Source organism: Penaeus monodon, chromosome 35 (genome assembly GCF_015228065.2).
Source record: "Penaeus monodon isolate SGIC_2016 chromosome 35, NSTDA_Pmon_1, whole genome shotgun sequence".
Lineage (NCBI taxonomy): Eukaryota > Metazoa > Arthropoda > Malacostraca > Decapoda > Penaeidae > Penaeus > Penaeus monodon.
The window spans coordinates 23,543,136-23,560,635 of NC_051420.1; the positions used below are offsets into that span (position 1 = coordinate 23,543,136).

At 50.3% G+C, this 17,500-nt stretch overlaps 1 protein-coding gene across 5 annotated transcripts in view; it reads right to left on the minus strand.

The window, feature by feature from the left end:
• The window catches only part of LOC119595123 (abnormal cell migration protein 10-like), a 164,612-nt gene that overhangs the window by 129,370 nt on the left and 17,742 nt on the right, over window positions 1–17,500 (minus strand). The window contains exon 1 of one of the 5 annotated variants that reach the window (XM_037944279.1): window positions 10,170–10,255. The exons of the other annotated variants lie outside the window; for them this stretch is intronic. The gene's annotated coding sequence lies outside the window, so the exon portion shown is untranslated. Of the gene's footprint in view, window positions 1–10,169; window positions 10,256–17,500 lie in introns of those variants that run through there. 5 annotated transcript variants of the gene reach the window in all.

Below are 17,500 nucleotides of genomic sequence, written 5' to 3' on the forward strand. Positions count from 1 at the left end.
GCCCGCGTCTCGTCCCCGGCACCCTTTCTTTATCCTGGTTGCTCTTCCTCCTTCGCCCATTCCACATTTATCGGTAATTTCCCTTTATCCTCTTCCTATAATGCTAGATGATGCACTTTCCTGCGGTCCTCCATTCAGGTCGAATGGAAGACCAAGCATTATTCGGTTCTCCCTGTTTATATCGTTCTATGTGCCACTTTACTGGCATTTCCCACTTACGTTTACTTTCTGCATACATACATACATACATATATGCATATACACATGCATATAAACATTATACATGCACATACACATGCATGCAAAGATTCATACACAGGCATTTTCTCTGCTCGTCCTCCCCTTATTAACACATTACGCCATGTTCGTCCCCCTCCATCTTCTCCTCTCTCGTTTCCCTTCCTTGTGCGTCTGTGTACACTACTACCAAGTGCCTCTTAAGACCACGATACTATGCCCTCGTCGTCGACACGTGTTGCCAGCTGCAATGGCGTGTATTGGGGAGGTTGTGTGACTCAGTCTGCTACGGCACATACGCTCACACTGTGGCATTGACCCCCACCCCATCCCCCGTTGACCCCCACCACCCCCACCCCAGCCCCTCTCCCTCGCTGGCCCCACTCCCTTACCACCTCCCATCCCTGTCCCGCGTTCGGGGGTCTGTGATTCTGATTGCTTGCAGTTACCATGTTATTCTTTATTCTGCTTTATGAATTTACATTATTTTCTTTGGCTTTCATTTTTTTCTGTAAGCAATTTTCAATTTGTCTCTCCACTATTCTAGTCCGTCCCTCACCCTTTCCTGTTTCCCCTCCCCACCCTCATCCCTTTCCGCCCCCCCATCGCCCCCTCCACTTCATTCACTCAGAGGGGACGATGTAAACACTCGGTTCAATATAAACCTTCCTCTGAATCGACAGTTCCTGGACAATGTCAGGACCAGCAAACTCCCCCTTCACCCCTCCCTTCCTCCCCCCTCCCCCTCCCCCTCTTCTCCTCCTCCCCCTCCCCCTCTTCTCTTCCTCTTCCTCCCCCTCTTCTCTTCTTCCTCCCCCTTCCTCCCCCTTTTCTCTTTCTTCTCCTGCCTCTCTTCTTTTTCTTCTTCTTCTTCTCCTCATCTTCTTATTTTCTCCTCCTCTTCTCCTCATCCTCCCACTCCTTCCTTCCTTTCTTCCATCCTTCCATTCTTCATTTCTCCTCCTTTTCCTCCTCTTCTACCTTTTCTTTCTTCTCTTCCTTCACCTCCCTTTTTCTTCCTCCTCCTCTCTCCCCTCTTCTTTCTCCCCCTTGTATACGTTAAGGGTGTACTCTAGCACCAACTCGCATGTGCTGAGAGAAACATCCGCGCTCTGTTTATAAGACTACCGGCCTGATGCATAACAGAAAAGGCTCCCGGAGAGCAGGTGGAGGGGAAAGGAGAGAGGGAGAGAGAGAGAAGCTAGGGAAAGTGAGAAGGGCCTGGGAGAAAGGGGGGGAGGCGAGGAGGAAGGTAAGAGGAAAGGAAAAGGAAAAGGATGAGGAAGGGAGGGGAGAGAGGGAGGGAGGGGGAAGAGGAGAGGAGGAGGATGAAGGTGGGACGTAATCGGTAGAGAGATGAACAGATAGAAAGACAGACATAGAAAGATGGATAGATAGGAAGATAAATATAAAGGCCTTGATACAGACAGACAAACATGGATATATACAGACAAACAGCCAGACACAGAGTTTGTTTCAGGGGGGGTAAGAAAGAGGGGAAGCGGAGAAAAAAACATTGCAGGCGAAGAGAAAGCCAGCAGGTGCTTTGGTCGACCTGCACGCGTTCCCTCTGGATTGGCAGCGCCGGCCCTCCAATCCCCAGAACATCAACGTATCGGGTATAACGTGTTAATATGAATTCCAATCCTCAAAGATCCCCTTTTAAGCACCCTTGTTTTTATTTTCATTACCTTTTTTTACTTTTTGTATATCAAGATTCCCTCCGCATACTTGGCCTCGACGCCACGCCACTCTGACGACCCCTTCCAGGTTCCTCGCCCTCCCATGGTCTTATATTATCATTATAATAATTATAAGTATCATTTTTACCACTACAATTAACTATCACTGCTATCAGTATTGCTTTTGTTGTTAGTTTTTAAATTTTTGTTATCCTTATTATCATTATTGTTATCATAATTTTACTGGCCCTTTTCTTTTACGACATGCATTCATTCATCCATCCTACCAGCCTATCCAGATGCCCATTCACTCGCTCTCGTATGACTGTGCAAGGTCATTCGAGTTTGACCTTTCTCGAGATAAAGGTCACGCTACAGAAGAGTGAGTAGAGAGGGAGGGAAGGGAAGGGAAGGGAAGGGAAGGGAAGGGAAGGGAGGGGAAGGGAAGGGAAGGGAAGGAAGGGGAAGGGAAGGGAGGGAAGGGAAGGGAGGGGAAGGGAGAGGAGGGAAGGGAAAGGGAAGGGAGGGGAAGGGAGAGGAGGAGAGAGAGGAGGGAGGGAGGAAGGGAGGCAAAGAGAATGAGAGAGAGAGAGGAGAGAGAGGAGAGAGAGAGGAGAGAGGAGGAGAGAGAGAGAGAGAGAGAGAGAGAGAGAGAGAGAGCGAGAGAGGAGTTGCGTTAGAAAGACCCCTTCCCTTCCCGCCCTCTCCCTCGGCCCTGCGTGGGAAATCACACCTCAAGGCGATAATGCAGATAAAGGTAAGACCTGATGGAGATCAAGGCGACGCATCACCCCTTGACAAGGGTGATGATGATGGTGATGATCGGAAGGGCTACCCTTGAGCTCTACACTTCCACTTCAGCGCCTTATTTCCCCGAGAGAGGAAATCGATGCCAACAAATATCTTATCACAATGAGGTTCATCGGTCGATTCAGATCACGTTTTATTCCCAGAGCTGATTATCTTTACACTTATATTTTCATTTTATAATTCTTGCTATGTAAATAATAATAATAATAATAATTTCTGAATGAAAATGAAATTAACCAACTCTAAGCTACAGTAATAATTATTGCAATGGTAATAACAATAAGCTGATGATATCATATTCACTATCTGTAGAAGGCACGAACTGCAACAATAATAATAACACCCTGATGATCATAATAAAGCATTAATAACGATAACAATGATAATAAGAAAAAACAACAGCAACAGTAGAAACACAATGCTGATTAATAATAATTAAAAAATAGTAATAAAAATAATAATTACAATGACGATATCAATAACAGAAATAATAACAATAACAATCATAATAATAAAAGTGATGATGATGATGATGATGATGATGATGATGACGATGACGACGATGATGATGATGATGATGATGATGATGATGATGATGATGATGATGATGATGATGATGATGATGATGATGATGATGATGATGATGATGATGATGATGATGATAATAGCAACACCAACAAGAACCACACAGGCTGAACCCACACTTGACTAAAATAACAATGAAGGCAACCCCCCCGCCCGCCGCCCGCGCCCATCCTTTACGCAGCTCAGGCACTATCAGCCCACCCGCCGGAAGTCAGTACTCCTCACAAGTGGCGCTTTTTAATTAAGGCAAGAGAATCCATGTTAAGAAGGAGCGACGAGGAGGGGGAGGCACATATGGCGCTGGTCCCTGTCGTAAGCACAAGTCGCCCTTTCTTGAGGGCGCCGGGGAGGAAAATGGGATGTGCGGGGTGGTGCTTTGCGTGGGGGGAAGGGAGGGGGAAGGGAGGAGAGGGGAGGGAAAGAAGAAGGGGGATGGGAAGGGAGGGGAGAATGCACGTGTTCACCCTCCTCGCTCGCTTGCTTGCTTGTTTTTTCTTACTCTTGCTCTCGCTATCTTTTATCCTTTTCTTTATCCCCCTCCTATCGTTTTGCTTTCCCTAACCCTCGCTTCCTCCCTCCCTCTTTCTCTCCCCCCCCCCTCTCGCCCATACCCAGTATTCGCAATCCCCTTGTTTCATGAATTAATAAACAACCGTTAGCGATTCCTTTTCCATACTCGCGCGTCGCCTGACCTTTGGCCTCGAGCGGGAGTCATATGACCTTTATTAAAGGAGAAAGACGAAGGTCCCCAGATTCCGTTCGCGAATCTCGTCAATTTTTCGCAGCCTCTCCTTGCTGACATGCAAGCCGCAAGATGAGCCCGGCGACTGCGTCCACCTGGGAGCGCATCTGCCTGCGACTGCTTGTGCCTGCGGTGAACAGGAAGCCAGAGGAGGTTCAGTCAGTTACGGCGTTCGGTTGCAGCGAACGAGTGCCGGGTCAAGGGGTGAAGCCAAAGGGGAGATAAACGAAGATACATAGCAACAGACAAAAAAGGGTAAAAACAGGGGAGCAACGACAGGATTGGGAGGAGGGATTAAGGAGAGGAAAGGAAAGAGGGGTGGCAAGAGAGAGATAAAAGGACAGAGGGGAGTAGGAAAGGAAGGGGAGGAGGATAAAGCAAGGGAGAAAGACGAGGAGGATAAAGCAAGGGAGGGAGGGGAGCCTTGCAGAGGGAAGGGGAAGAGCTCGAGAGCCACGTGAGCGGAGCCAATCGAGGGTGAAAGACTAGTCCGACCGATGAATGGAGTGAGCAGGAGTCGCACTCGGATCAGCGACCCGAACGACGCTCTCGCACGTGCCTGGCTGGCTGGCCGGGCGGTGTTCGATGAACTAGAGGAGGATGGGGTGTCGCCTCCGAGATGCACAGGAAAAGAAAAAAGGCTGCGGCTGTTACGCTGATCATTTTACTTTATGACTTGCTGTTTCGCCACAGGAAGGAAGCACAATGCAGATGCGACTCCATCACGAAGGTCTCCAAGGACGCATGGGGGGGGGGGGGAGAAAGAGAGAAAGAGAGAGAGAGAGAGAGAGAGAGAGAGAGAGAGAGAGAGAGAGAGAGAGAGAGAGAGAGAGAGAGAGAGAGAGAGAGAGAGAGAGAGAGAGAGAGAGAGAGAGAGAGAGAGAGAGAGAGAGAGAGAGAGAGAGAGAGAGAGAGAGAGAGAGAGAGAGAGAGAGAGAGAGAGAAAGAGAGAGAGTGAGAGAGAGAGAAGGCAAGAAAGAAAGGGGGATGGGGTGTGCCTGGTTGCTACTTGAGGGGAGACCAAGGCCAACCGCCCCTTCGCCCTCTGTTAATGACGTTCGTCTAAACAATTTACCTAAACAACACGCCCCGCCGTATGTAAACACTCAGGGTCCCCCAAAAGGGCTGCTAATTATTGCGGTATTGTTTCGGTAAGTAGGCAGGACGAAAACCATTTGCGTTGGGAAATAAAGACAAAAAATCATTTACACTAATAAATAAAGGAAAGAAAACCATTAACTCTGAGAAATGAAATGAGGGAGACAAAGGAAAGGGGGGGCCTGTCGCGAAAGTTCATCTAGGAATCGGCCGCGAGCTCCTTCGCCGCCGCCTGCGCGTAACCCCCTAATCGCGCTCCATTCACTGCTCCTCCTTCGCCTGGGTTCCCTCTCACCGGCCAACCAAGAGGGGAGGAGAGGTCCCCCTCAGCAGCAACAGCAGTAGCAAGGCCGTCGCCGAGGGGAACGCCCCCTTCCCTAGGGCAGCCGAAGGAGAAGAACCGGCCAATTGTCTGTCGGTGCGGAATGCTCCTCAGCCTCCCCCGCCGGGCCATGGCCTGGCTGGCTGGTACGTCCTCGAGGGGCAGGAACGGCAGTTCCTCGTATCACTCGGGGAGAATCTACTCGACGAAGGCTTCCCGGGATGGCGGAGCTTGGAACTACCTATTCTTAGATCCAAGTCGAACGGCTTCCAAACAACAGATTTTTTAAGAGTGACTGGCAGCCAGAATTGCTTCCTTGGCATAATCTTAAGAATGAAAAATAAACATATATAAAATCGCGCTTATCAACCATCACCATTTTAAGCAGTCTCGATCAGCAATTGCTCTTTTTTATTCTCCAAACATCTTGCCACACGCGGAAAATTAAAAATAAAACAATAAAAGAATCCAAAGACCCTGCACCAGACCTCAGGACCACCAGTGTACCACAGGGAGGCAGCGTCGCGATGGTATCACCGAGTGGGGGGGGGGGGGGGGTAGGAGGGGTTGGCGGGCGGCACAGCGCGTCCTCTGTCTCGCTACCATAATGCCTCGCTCATTTCCATGGACGCCGCCACCCCGCACCGACCCAATGAGGGGAGGGGTGAAGGGGGGCGTGGAGGTGGAGGGAAAGGGAGATGGGGAAGGGGAGAAGGTAAGAGACAGGAAGATTAGGAAAAGGCTCCCTCGTCCCGTTCCTGACTTAAAGCACACCCTCCCACGCCGTAACCAAACCAACATCCATGTGTACGCCCGTTAGCCCATTGTCCGCACGCCCACCAAACCGCCCACGCCTGCCAACCTGACAACCCTTACACCTCACATCCGGCTGCCACCGCAGTCACCACCAGCGCTCGGTGCACACAACTTCCTCATTTTTGAACCAAATGATACCCCAGGAGGGAGGAGGGGGAGAAGGGGGGAGAGGGAGAAGGAGTGTGAGAGGGGAAGGGGAAGGGATGGAAGGGCAAGGAGGGAGGGAGGGTGAAAGGGGGAGGAGGAGAGGTAGAGGGGCAAATAGGGTGTGAGGGATGGAGAAGGGAGAGAGATGGAGGGGAAGGGGGAGGGGATGGAAGGATGGGAAGGATAGGGGAGAGAGGGAGATAGGGAGAGAGGGAGAGAGAGGGAGATAGGGAGAGAGAGGGAGTGAGTGAGTGAGTGAGTGAGGGAGGGAGGGGGAGGGAGGAGAGGGAGGGAGGGGAGAGAGAGAGAGAGAGAGAGAGAGAGAGAGAGAGAGAGAGAGAGAGAGAGAGGAGAGAAGAGAGGAGAGAGAGAGAGAGGAGAGAGAAAGAAGAGAGGGAGAAAAGAGAGAGAGAGAGAAAAAGAGAGAAAAGAAAGAAAGAGAGAGAGAAGGAGAGAGAGAGAAGAGAGAGAGAGAGAGAGAGAGAGAGAGAGAAGAGAGAAAGAAAGAGAGAGAAAAGAAAGAGAAGAAAGAAGAGAGAAGAAAAAGAGAGAGAGAGAAAGAAAGAAAGAAAGAAAGAAAGAAGAAAGAAAGAAAGAAAGAAAGAGAAGAGAGGAGCGAGAGAGAGAGAGAGAGAGAGAGAGAGAGAGAGAGAGAGAGAGAGAGAGAGAGAGAGAGAGAGAGCGAGAGAGAGAGAGGCGGGGGGTGCGACCTTTATCTATCTACTGTGTCACCGAGGAAAGGCTACCTTAGGTCGTAACTGCAGACATACAAGAAAAGAAATATAAAATCAGTTACAACAGTTATGATAACGATGATTTCGATGACGACGTTACAGGATAAGAGTGAAAAGAATAACATTATGTTAGTGTAACAACGACACCAATACCAAGGGCAATGCGCTCTGGCAACAAGGTAATGACCAATGAATTCCGAAACTCTATCCCCACCGGGAAAGCCATGGCTCCCACCCCCAGCTCTCGCGGGAACCAACAGCTCATCCCAAGAAGCCAAGGCAAATGTCAGCGAGGTAATACGTCAAGCGATAACCACCCTTCTTCCCAGCCAAAAGAGAGTAATATTAATAATAAAAATACGGGACGAAATTTGCATGAAGATTCTCTCCGAGGTTGGGCAGGTGACGCCCACAACACACACACACACGCCCATCCAAGTCCTACCTAAAAATAAATAAATAAAGAGATAAATAATGGGTTCATAAACAAACAAACAGTTGTAGTTGCACTGCCATAATCATGCACACATGACATATCCCGAGCATCTCACATGACTTTAACGCTGTGATTTCCTCCTATCCAATTACGATAATAGAAATCTGTAGTTAGGTATGACTGGAACTAATATCCTAGCATCTATTGAGACCAATTAATATGGAAAATGTCGAAGTGATGACGCTCATTTCTTTTTGTAATCATTCAACGTCGCCAGTAATCTGACTGGCGGATTATCACCACGGGGAGCTGACATCAATATCAACAGACGGTCATGCAGTCGGGGATGCGACAGAGTGGATTCATCCCTCCCCATCCCCCATGCCTCCAGTCCCCTCTACACTTCCATAGCTCCATTCCTCTTTCTTCTTCACCTTAGCTCTCTTTCCTTCCACCCCTTCTTCCATTTCTTCTTCTTCTTCTTCTTCTTCTTCTTCTTCTTTCTTCTTCTTCTTCTTCTTCTTCTTCAACCCTACTCAGCCTCCTTCCCACTCTTATTCCTCCTCCTCTCCCCGTATTAATACTATTCCTAGTCTACTCCTACTCCTCCTGCTCCTCCGCCTCCTCCTCCCACACCCCAGAAGCCCGCATGCGGCTCTCGTTAGCGACAATAAATCCCACGATTCTCGGGGCCGCGGCACGGCAGGGGGGTGGGGAGGGAGGGGGGAGGAATTGTGTTTAAGATGAGCGTTGGGCTAAACAGATTGGGGGAGAGGGGAGAGGAGGAATCGCCGCACTCCTTGGAGAATTAGAAGTCACACCTGTGGTTTGGGATAAGCTCTCTTCAGTTTTCCTTTCTCTCTCTCTCTCTCTATGTCTTTCCGATTCCCCCTTCTCTGTTTCCAAGCGTATGTGTTACCTTGATTCTCGTTATTGTTCTCATTATCATTCCCATTCCAATTTTCTTTCTCATTTGAATTCCCTTTCTCGCGCGCTTTGGTATTCACGTGCCAGTATTCATTTGTTTATCTGCCAGCACGTCACTGCGGTGCGCTCATGCCCATTAGCCCCAAGCCCGAGCGCATTAAGACGTTAATACGCTAATGCCTGCACGTCTGGCCATCTGTCTCTGGCCTTATAACCTCAGTTCCAGGCGTTCCCTGACGCGTCGACCGAAGGGCACGACCACGCTCTGCCTCGGCCCCGAGGGAGGCGCGGCGTGGCCCAGGTGGCCCCGAGGGAGACTGGCGGGTGAGCGGTGGTGGGTTGAGGGCTGGGCTACTACTGCAGGACGTGGCCACCCACACACTGCGCTCATAGCACGGCATGTCCTGTGCCACAGCCTTCAAGGGGCGCTCTCTCATTTTTCTCTAAACCCTGGGCAGAAAACACATTTACAGACAAACATCCAGTCCATTAAAGGCACGACACTCACACTGCCCTAATTACACATACAGGCATACACGCAAACTAAGCACACCTGAACACATATAGTCAAACAACACACAAAGGCAGAAAAAAATTCCCAACCTCATATGACAACGTTCAAGCATTTCCAAGAAAAAGAGGATGACGAGGCCTCATTCGAAGAGAGAAGGCCACCTGATCACTTCGCCTTCCACAAAACCGCAGGTAAAGAAAAAAACAAAAAACATAACGGTCCTGGAATCGGTGAGGATAACTACCTCTGCTAAAAGTATGATTAAATCTGAATCCCTCTCAGTGGACATTCACCTTGACAAACGTTTAAATGTTTGCAGTTTTGCTTACTGACACAGGCGAAACTCAGCGCTGCACCGGGTGCCCGGCCAGCCGTCATATCGTAATTCTTCACTCCATCACAATTCAGACCAATAAATAAATCACATGGACTCGTTCTGTTATGCATAACGATTTTCCATAACTCCGGCGTCCATAAAATCGTTACACTCTCTCACGAAATAAAAAGAATTAGGGAAATATGAATGAGACACAGCATCTGTCAATCGTTCACTGCCGACGCATAAAACCATGCTTCCCAGTTACTTAGAAACATGACACAATGCATGACGAACTCGCCAAGACATGTCTGGGTCGTGTCTTCCTTTGCCGAGGCACAGGGACACGAGATGCTCACTCACTCCTTCCCGTTCGGTAAAAACTCCCTCCCTCCCTCGTTCAGTCACAGCCTTCACGGACTCCCACAACGCATAGCGCACCGAGTGGCTCTGTGGGTCCCGTGTCATCCTAAGCACAAGGGACCACTGGGAGGGGGAGGGCGGGGTGGAGTGAAGGAGCCACCAAGACATCCGAAGGAAATACCAGCGTCTCACCTTTCCCCTCACAAGGATGGTGGCTCTAAATCCCGCCAAACGCTCGATTTACAAGCCTCACTTCACTGGATATTCACTGGCTTACGATTGAAGAGTGTTCACTTCTAGTGCCTCAGCCCGTCCTATGTACACCGCACAGCCACTGACAAATGAATTACTCATACTTTGAGAACTTTTTTATTCACACTCAAAAATCGCATCTCTCACAGCACGAGATACACGGACGCGCAAGACACAAGAACGCATACTCGTAACTCCTGCGAGAGGCGGCCGAGGGGCTCACTCCATGGCGTGCGAGCGGCGGTGCGTGTGGGTGCTGCCGTCGCCACTCGCGGGGAGTGAGTGAGGCCGGGCAGCGCTGAGTCCCAAGCCCCTACCCACCCCAGCCCCGCGGCCACCCCCTCCCCGCCCCCTACCCGCCGAGGTGAGTCCACGTGGTTCTTCTATCCTCCTTCGGGCCATCGTTTCCCCCTCCCCAGCCTCACCCCCTTCCCTCCCCCTCATCTTTTCTGCAGTACTTTAGTTATCTTTCCATACTGGAGTACTGTAACTGCTGGATCTTGACCTATGTCGCCAGAACATTACCAAATGACACCATAATGTCTGATGGCTTATCAGTGTGACAGAAAACTACCATGAAATAGATCGTATCAAAATAAACGCCCATAAATCCAACCCGTTGCCCAATGGAGGGCGCATTACGATCAGACGTATACATCTTATCAGAAAGTCTCCCTTTAAGCCACAAAAAATATACACAAGCGGTACAGTATCGCAAATGAAGACAAATAATTTACATCAACAAAGACTCAGACGCAGGTACACTCACCAGCAAATCCCAAAGCATACAAGCACAAACACCAAATAACTCGCGAACACGTGCCCTTTTTTGTTTTTCTTCGCCGTGTCCCTCGGCAGGACCACAAAACCTGCCTCCACATCGGTCATCCTCCCCGACACACACCGAAAAACGCACTACACACATCACCATAAAATCTGGATCACCCTCCCCCAACCCTGCGGCCGCCCTAACCACCAGTCCTGCCGCCATCCCTGCCCCTAGAATCTACCTCGCCACCTTCCTCTGCCCCTTGCCCCTCGCCTTCTCCTCCTCCTTCCCGTGTCCCTATTGCTTCACCTTCTTCTCGTCCCTGCTTGTTCTCTTCTTCATCTCCCGTGTCCCTGCCCATGTTCATCTTACACTACCCCTATCCTTACCCCTGTCCTTTCCCATTCCCATGTCTCTTTCCCTCCACCCTGTACTTGCCCCCATTCCCATCCTACCCCGCCACCCTCCCCCTTTGTTGTAATACCAGCACGACCTTGACAGCTCCTACAAAGAGAAGAACTCGTTCAAGTACCACCATCACATCAGCGGCAGGAGACGCAAGGCAGAGTGCGAGGAAGACACAGGGGGAGAGGGAAAGGGGGAGGGAGGGAGGGAAAGGAGGGAGGGAGGGAGGGAGGGAGGGAGGGAGGGAGGGAAGGAGGGAGGAATGGAGGAAGGGAGAAAGAGAGAGGATGGGAAGATGAAAAAGGAAAGGGGAGGAGGGATGGAGGGAGAAAGCGAGAGGAAGGGAGGATGAAAGAGGAAGGGAAGGAGGGAGAAAGAGGGAGGCAGGGAAGGAGCAAAGGAGGGAGAAAGAGGGAGGGAGGAAGATGAAAGAAGAAGGGAGGGAGGGAGGGATGGAGAGAGAGAGTGTGAGAGGCGGGGAGAGAGAGAGAGAGAGAGAGAGAGAAAGAGAAAGAGAGAGAGAGAGAGAGAAGAGAGAGAGAGAGAGAGAGAGAGAGAGAGAGAGAGAGAGAGAGAGAGAGAAGCAGAGCAGGAGATAATCCAAGAAAGGATGATATCGGAAGAGAGAGAGAGAGGAGAGCAGCAGAGAGACAGACAGGCGGTAAGAAATATGAAAAGAGAATAACAAGGTAATAACAGAGGGAGGTGAGTAGCATCTCTTGCCAAGGATTGCAGGGCGAGCACTCTGCACACCCGTCCTGCCGCCACCTGCCGCTGACCCATGGCGGAGTTGCACGTATGTATGTATGTATGTATGTATGTATGTATGTATGTATGTATGTACGTGTATGTACGTGTATGTACGTGTATGTATGTATATGTATGTATATGTATGTATGTATGTATGTATGTATGTATGTATGTATGTATGTATGTATGTATGTATGTATGTGTATATATATGTGTGTGTGTGTGTGTGTGTGTGTGTGTGTGTGTGTGTGTGTGTGTGTGTGTGTGTGTGCGTGTGTGTGCGTGTGTGTGTACATTCACAGAACATCAACGGAAATGTGCCTGGCCGAGCCGTCCCAAAGCGCAACAGAAGAGGAGCACAGGTAATCAGCCTTTTCTTCCAGCGCAACAAGGAGGAAGAGGCGAGACCAAGGCAGCTGCAGCTCAGCGCCACCTGCGGCAGATGGTGCGCCTCCACCTCAAGGTTAGCTTGCGCAGCTGGCTGACGACTACGCACTGATACAACCCTTCTTTCATGTAGCATCATCGAAACAGCGTCGCGCCTTCAATGAGTTCCTGAGGGAGGAGGGGAGGGGGGAGGAAAGTGGGGAGGAAGAGGAGGAGGAAGGAGGGGAGGAGGAAGGAGGGGGAGGAGGAAGGAGGGGAGGAGGAAGGAGGGGAGGAGGAAGGAGGGGGAGGAGGAAGGAGGGGGAGGAGGAAGAAGGGGAGGAGGAAGGAGGAAGGAGGGAGGGGAAGGAGGAAGGAGGGGAGGAGGAAGGAGGGGAGGAAGAAGAAGGGGAGGAGGAAGGAGGGGAGGAGGAAGGAGGGAGGAGGAAGGAGGGGAGGAGGAAGGAGGGGAGGAGGAAGGAGGGGAGGAGGAAGGAGGGGAGGAGGAAGGAGGGGAGGAGGAAGGAGGGGGAGGAAGGGGAGGAGGGGGAGGAGGAAGGAGGGGAGGAGGAAGGAGGGGAGGAGGAAGGAGGGGAGGAGGAAGGAGGGGAGGAGGAAGGAGGGGAGGAGGAAGGAGGGGAGGAGGAAGGAGGGGGAGGAGGAAGGAGGGAAGAGGAGGAAGGAGGGAAGAGGAGGAGGGAGAAGGAAGACGAAGAAAGAAGAAGAATAAGAAGAAGGAGAAGAAGAAGAAGGAAGAAGAAGAAGAAGAAGAAGAAGAAGAAGAAGAAGAAGAAGAAGAAGAAGAAGAAGAAGAAGAAGAAGAAGAAGAAGAAGAAGAAGAAGAAGGGGAAGGAGTCGGAGAAGGAGAAGGAGAAGAAGGAGAATGAGGATAGAAGGCAAGAAAGAAAAAGCAAAACAGTAAGAAAGAATAAAAAATAATGTGGCGAGATAACGAAGCAGAGATAGAAGAGGAATAGGGAAAGCCGAAAGGAGCGCGAGACCTAGGCAACGGCAGCAGACTGAGCGGGGGATCTGAAGGAAACAAAGGTGACGGCGCGTGGCATGGCATCGAGCGGGTGGGCACGTGGTGACTTCCTCGGCCGCCCACTCTGCCCCCACTCCTACCCGGCCGCCCGCCCCCTTGGCAGCAGCTGCACGCCGGCCGCCTAGCAGACTGGGGACCACAACACACCCACTTGTCTGTTCTTCAAAACCAAGGAAAAAGGAGAAAAAAGAAAAGGGAGGAAACCGATAACTCGCAATTGTACTTGTAATAAAAAGAGAAAAAAATTAAGAGAATGAGGGAAAAAGCCATAATTGCAACTGCTTTGATTGATAAGGAATGACAACGATGCTCGGCAGTCAACAATGCCGTTCACTGTTAAGAATTAAGACCTACATCAGTGCCCACACAGAGGCTCCCACAGGAATCTTGGCCCATCCTTGAGTATTATTTTCGACCAACTTGATAATATAAGCAATTAGGATAGAGTACGGATAGGAAGGGGAAGATGACAATAATAAAAGACTCCTAAAAATACAGCAACTCGTGTAGATAATGCAGTAATACTCGATACACATCTCGAACCCCCCAAAAAATCAATCAAAAAATAAAAAATAAAAAGGCAAGTCATACTAGACTAAATCGCAGACAACGAGGGTCTCAGTATGCCTCGGAGACATGCGTTCGGGGCGTGGCGGAGATACCGTCAGCTGCCTTCCCTCGGCTGCAACGAGGAAGGACACTTCACATGGATCACTAGTCTCCTCCCGCGCATGCGTATCAGCATGCTATATATTAACCCCCAGTAATAGATGAAACATCATCAACCCTACTTCTCTTCCTCGTCCCTATTTCCTTCTCCTTCTGCTCTTCCCTCCTCTTCTCTGACAGGGATGCTGGCAACCCAGCGACCTCGGCGGCTCTCCGCGCCTCGTGCCCGCTGTCCTGCACATTATGTAATCAGCCGGAGTCACAAGCTTTATAATATTGTCTGAGGACCTTCTTCATGAAAGGGACTTTAAGTATAGTGAGACATCGCCATCGGAATGCGGTCGGCAGAATGCTGGGTATCACTGCTCGCATTATCAACAACACCTGATAACCTGATAAATATCAATCACTGTCATGTTGTTTTTCCTTACGCAGAACTGAATCTTCTAGCGCCACTCTTAAAATCGCTTCCGACAAGAGAAGTATTCGACGCGGAGAGTAAGGACGCTTCCAATCTGCAATCCCTGGAGGTCCTTAGAGTAAGGGACGCCGAGCCAGAAACACGAGCGTCGCTCAGAGGCAGGCGTGACCAGTCGCACCCACATCTTTACTCCGTCGTTCAACTCCTTCTCCAGCACGTTTGGCCGCGTTCAGCCAGCACCTTCACCCTCACCATCAGGGCAGAGAAGACCATTCTGGGCCTTCGTCTCCAGCCCAAGAGGTTTCATGCCGTTCTTCGCGCGCGCCAAGTGCGGTGACTATCTATGCGTAAGTGTGACCTTGGCCGTGGACAGTTTCGGCATCATGCGTATTTTCTTCATAAATACAAATAGACATAGTACAAAACTTCCCTAATCTTAATGGGGATACAAATGCACAAGACTATTTCCTTGATCTATAATACGGCTGAATTCCAAAGCCATGAGTAAGTGAAGACGATGAAAAAGGCAAGCAGGGCTGTGCCTCGGATTCCTCAGGGCGGCCGACCCGGCGGCGGCGGCGGCCCGCCCTCCCCAGCAGCTGTATCCATTCGCCGTCCCGCTCCGCTCTGTCCTGTCCAGCTTACTGCATACACGGACTCCACTTCCTCGTGACACCACATCAACACCAATGTAAGACAGCTTCAATTGCGGGATATAAAGAGCCTGTGTTACATAAAAGAATTTATTTCACTAATGCCAGCACCAATTTCAAATTTCACAACTGTACTTCCTGTTCTCGTAAATCTCCGCAACCTTCAAATCGCTGCAAGAAGGTATGGTGCAGGGATGTTTAATGTACAAGAGAAATTTCGCCTCCCTGTAAAAAGCATCAAGTCATGAGACGCACTTGTCTCTGAAATTACAGCCGGGACTTGATGACTGTGACTGAACGCAGTTCGGCATTGCAACACATCCGGAGGTCGCGGGGTTTACTTCACAGTCCAAAATCCTAAAGCGTATCTGCCTCGCACCGACTGTCACCTGTTCATGAAAAACAGGCTCTCTCCTCGTCTCCCCAACAATCATGGCAACCATAAAACGCACGCTCGGAGCAGAACGGCCGCTCACGTGTGCGTGTGTATGTTGCCGTTCTCCCTCGCCTCCACAACCTCCTAATAAAAAACCTTTACTTCCGTAAAAAAAAAAATTATCAGCCTGCCTATTTTATAAAAAGAACGTTTCTAAAAGTGAAACCCCTTTCTCCGGACCTTCTTTCGCCTCTGCAACAGGAAATCCAGAGCGAAAGCCTCGCGGAAAAACAAAAAGCGTCGCGAAAGAGCAGTCCCATGCTCTCCCGTCTTGAAAACCGGTCCCATATGCAGAGTGAATGAGACCTCGTGGAAAACATAGCCAAAACCTCGCTTATCGGCGGAGAAAGGCTTGGTAGCCACCCGGCCGTGCATGATTCTCACCATGGCACAGACTTCGCTCCCGACGGACCCGCAAGGCCTGTTCGTGTCGAGGCACAGGGACACTAACGGCTCATTGCGCGAAGGCAAACCGACGGCGAGACTTCCCTACAATAAGCCTTTCCCCGGCACTCCAGCGTGACGACTTACCTGAGGCGTCACCTTCGTACCGCCCCCGCCCCCCGCGGCTCGTCTAACCTTCCCCGACGCCGAGCGAACGAACCCGACGCAGGTATCGCGTCACAAAACACAGTGCAACGTAACAGTAAACACCTCAGGCCCCGCTACCTCCCTCCTCCCCTCCCCTCAGCCGACGCCACACTCACTACAAACACCACACCCCTTCTCCCTTTCCCTTCCCCTTACCTACCCTTCCCTTCTCTCTTTCCCTTTCCTATTCCCCTTCCCGTTCTTCCCCTCCTTCCTCCTTCCCCCTTCCCGCCGCAGGCACCGCCGGCGGGTCAAGCGCTATCACGAACAACAATTACAATTGCCACACAACACTGCCAGCTGGTGTGGCAAACCTTCTGCCGCTGCTGTTTCTGCTGCTGCTTCCTGGCAGGGTCGACGCAACTGTTCTTCCCTCCCTGGCTCTTCCCCCCACATTGCATTACGCTCATATTTTTCTTATACCAGAAACGTAACTGAAGGTGGAAGGAGGTAACTCATTACCAAAACTGGACATTTTTTCTCTTGTTAAGGACATCCTGGGAGGACATCTGACATTGCATTTTCCCCATGGGTCCGGGACAACTAGTGGTGGGCGGAGGTCAACTGGTCCCCGATATAAGCTTTTTCGTCCGCCTCATTAACCGATTCAAACCCTTTCGATAAGGACAGAAAGGCATTCATTCCCTCGATCGCTTGGCCGCCGCCTCCCTAATTACACCCAAGCAAGAACCTCGTCCGGCCCCTTTAATGAGGGTGGGAGGCGGTGCCGCCCGAACGCCGCACTGCGATCGGAAAGCTAATCCATCACTTGTAGGTCCATCCAGAGGTCCTGTCAATGCTGATCTAATTAAGAAAACTGAATCAGGGATTCTATGAGTCACTGTAACTGTCAGTCGCAAAACTAAAGTGCTGCGGTTACACCAACAGTAGTTACCTTGAAGGTCAAACTGCAAAACAAATAATATACGACCCGATCAAATATTTTAAAGTAAATTAGGAATTACTGAGCATTCCACATGTCCTTTTTCTGACCCTTCCCTCTCTTATACAAGATCCAATTCTTAAACAAAGGCACATATCAACAAAAACACGTGGTGTCAGGCAGATAAAATGCAAACATGCTAACTGCCGCTCGCCTCGCACATGTCACAAGTCTGACACTTGATCTGACAACGCTGCCAATCACGTGATCTGACAACGCTGCCAATCACACGCGCGCGATGGCCGATGGCGAGCGCATCGGTCACCTTAGCGCTCTCCCTGCAGCGCGATGAAGCGGTCACTCACCTAAAGGAGGCGGACAGGGAACAGGGGGCCTCTACGGTGCGGGAGGGGAGGCGGGGCGGAAGAGGGAGAAATGTGGATGCTATTATATGTACTTATGTATGTAAGTGTGTGTGAATATATATATATATATATATATATATATATATTATATAAAATATATATATAT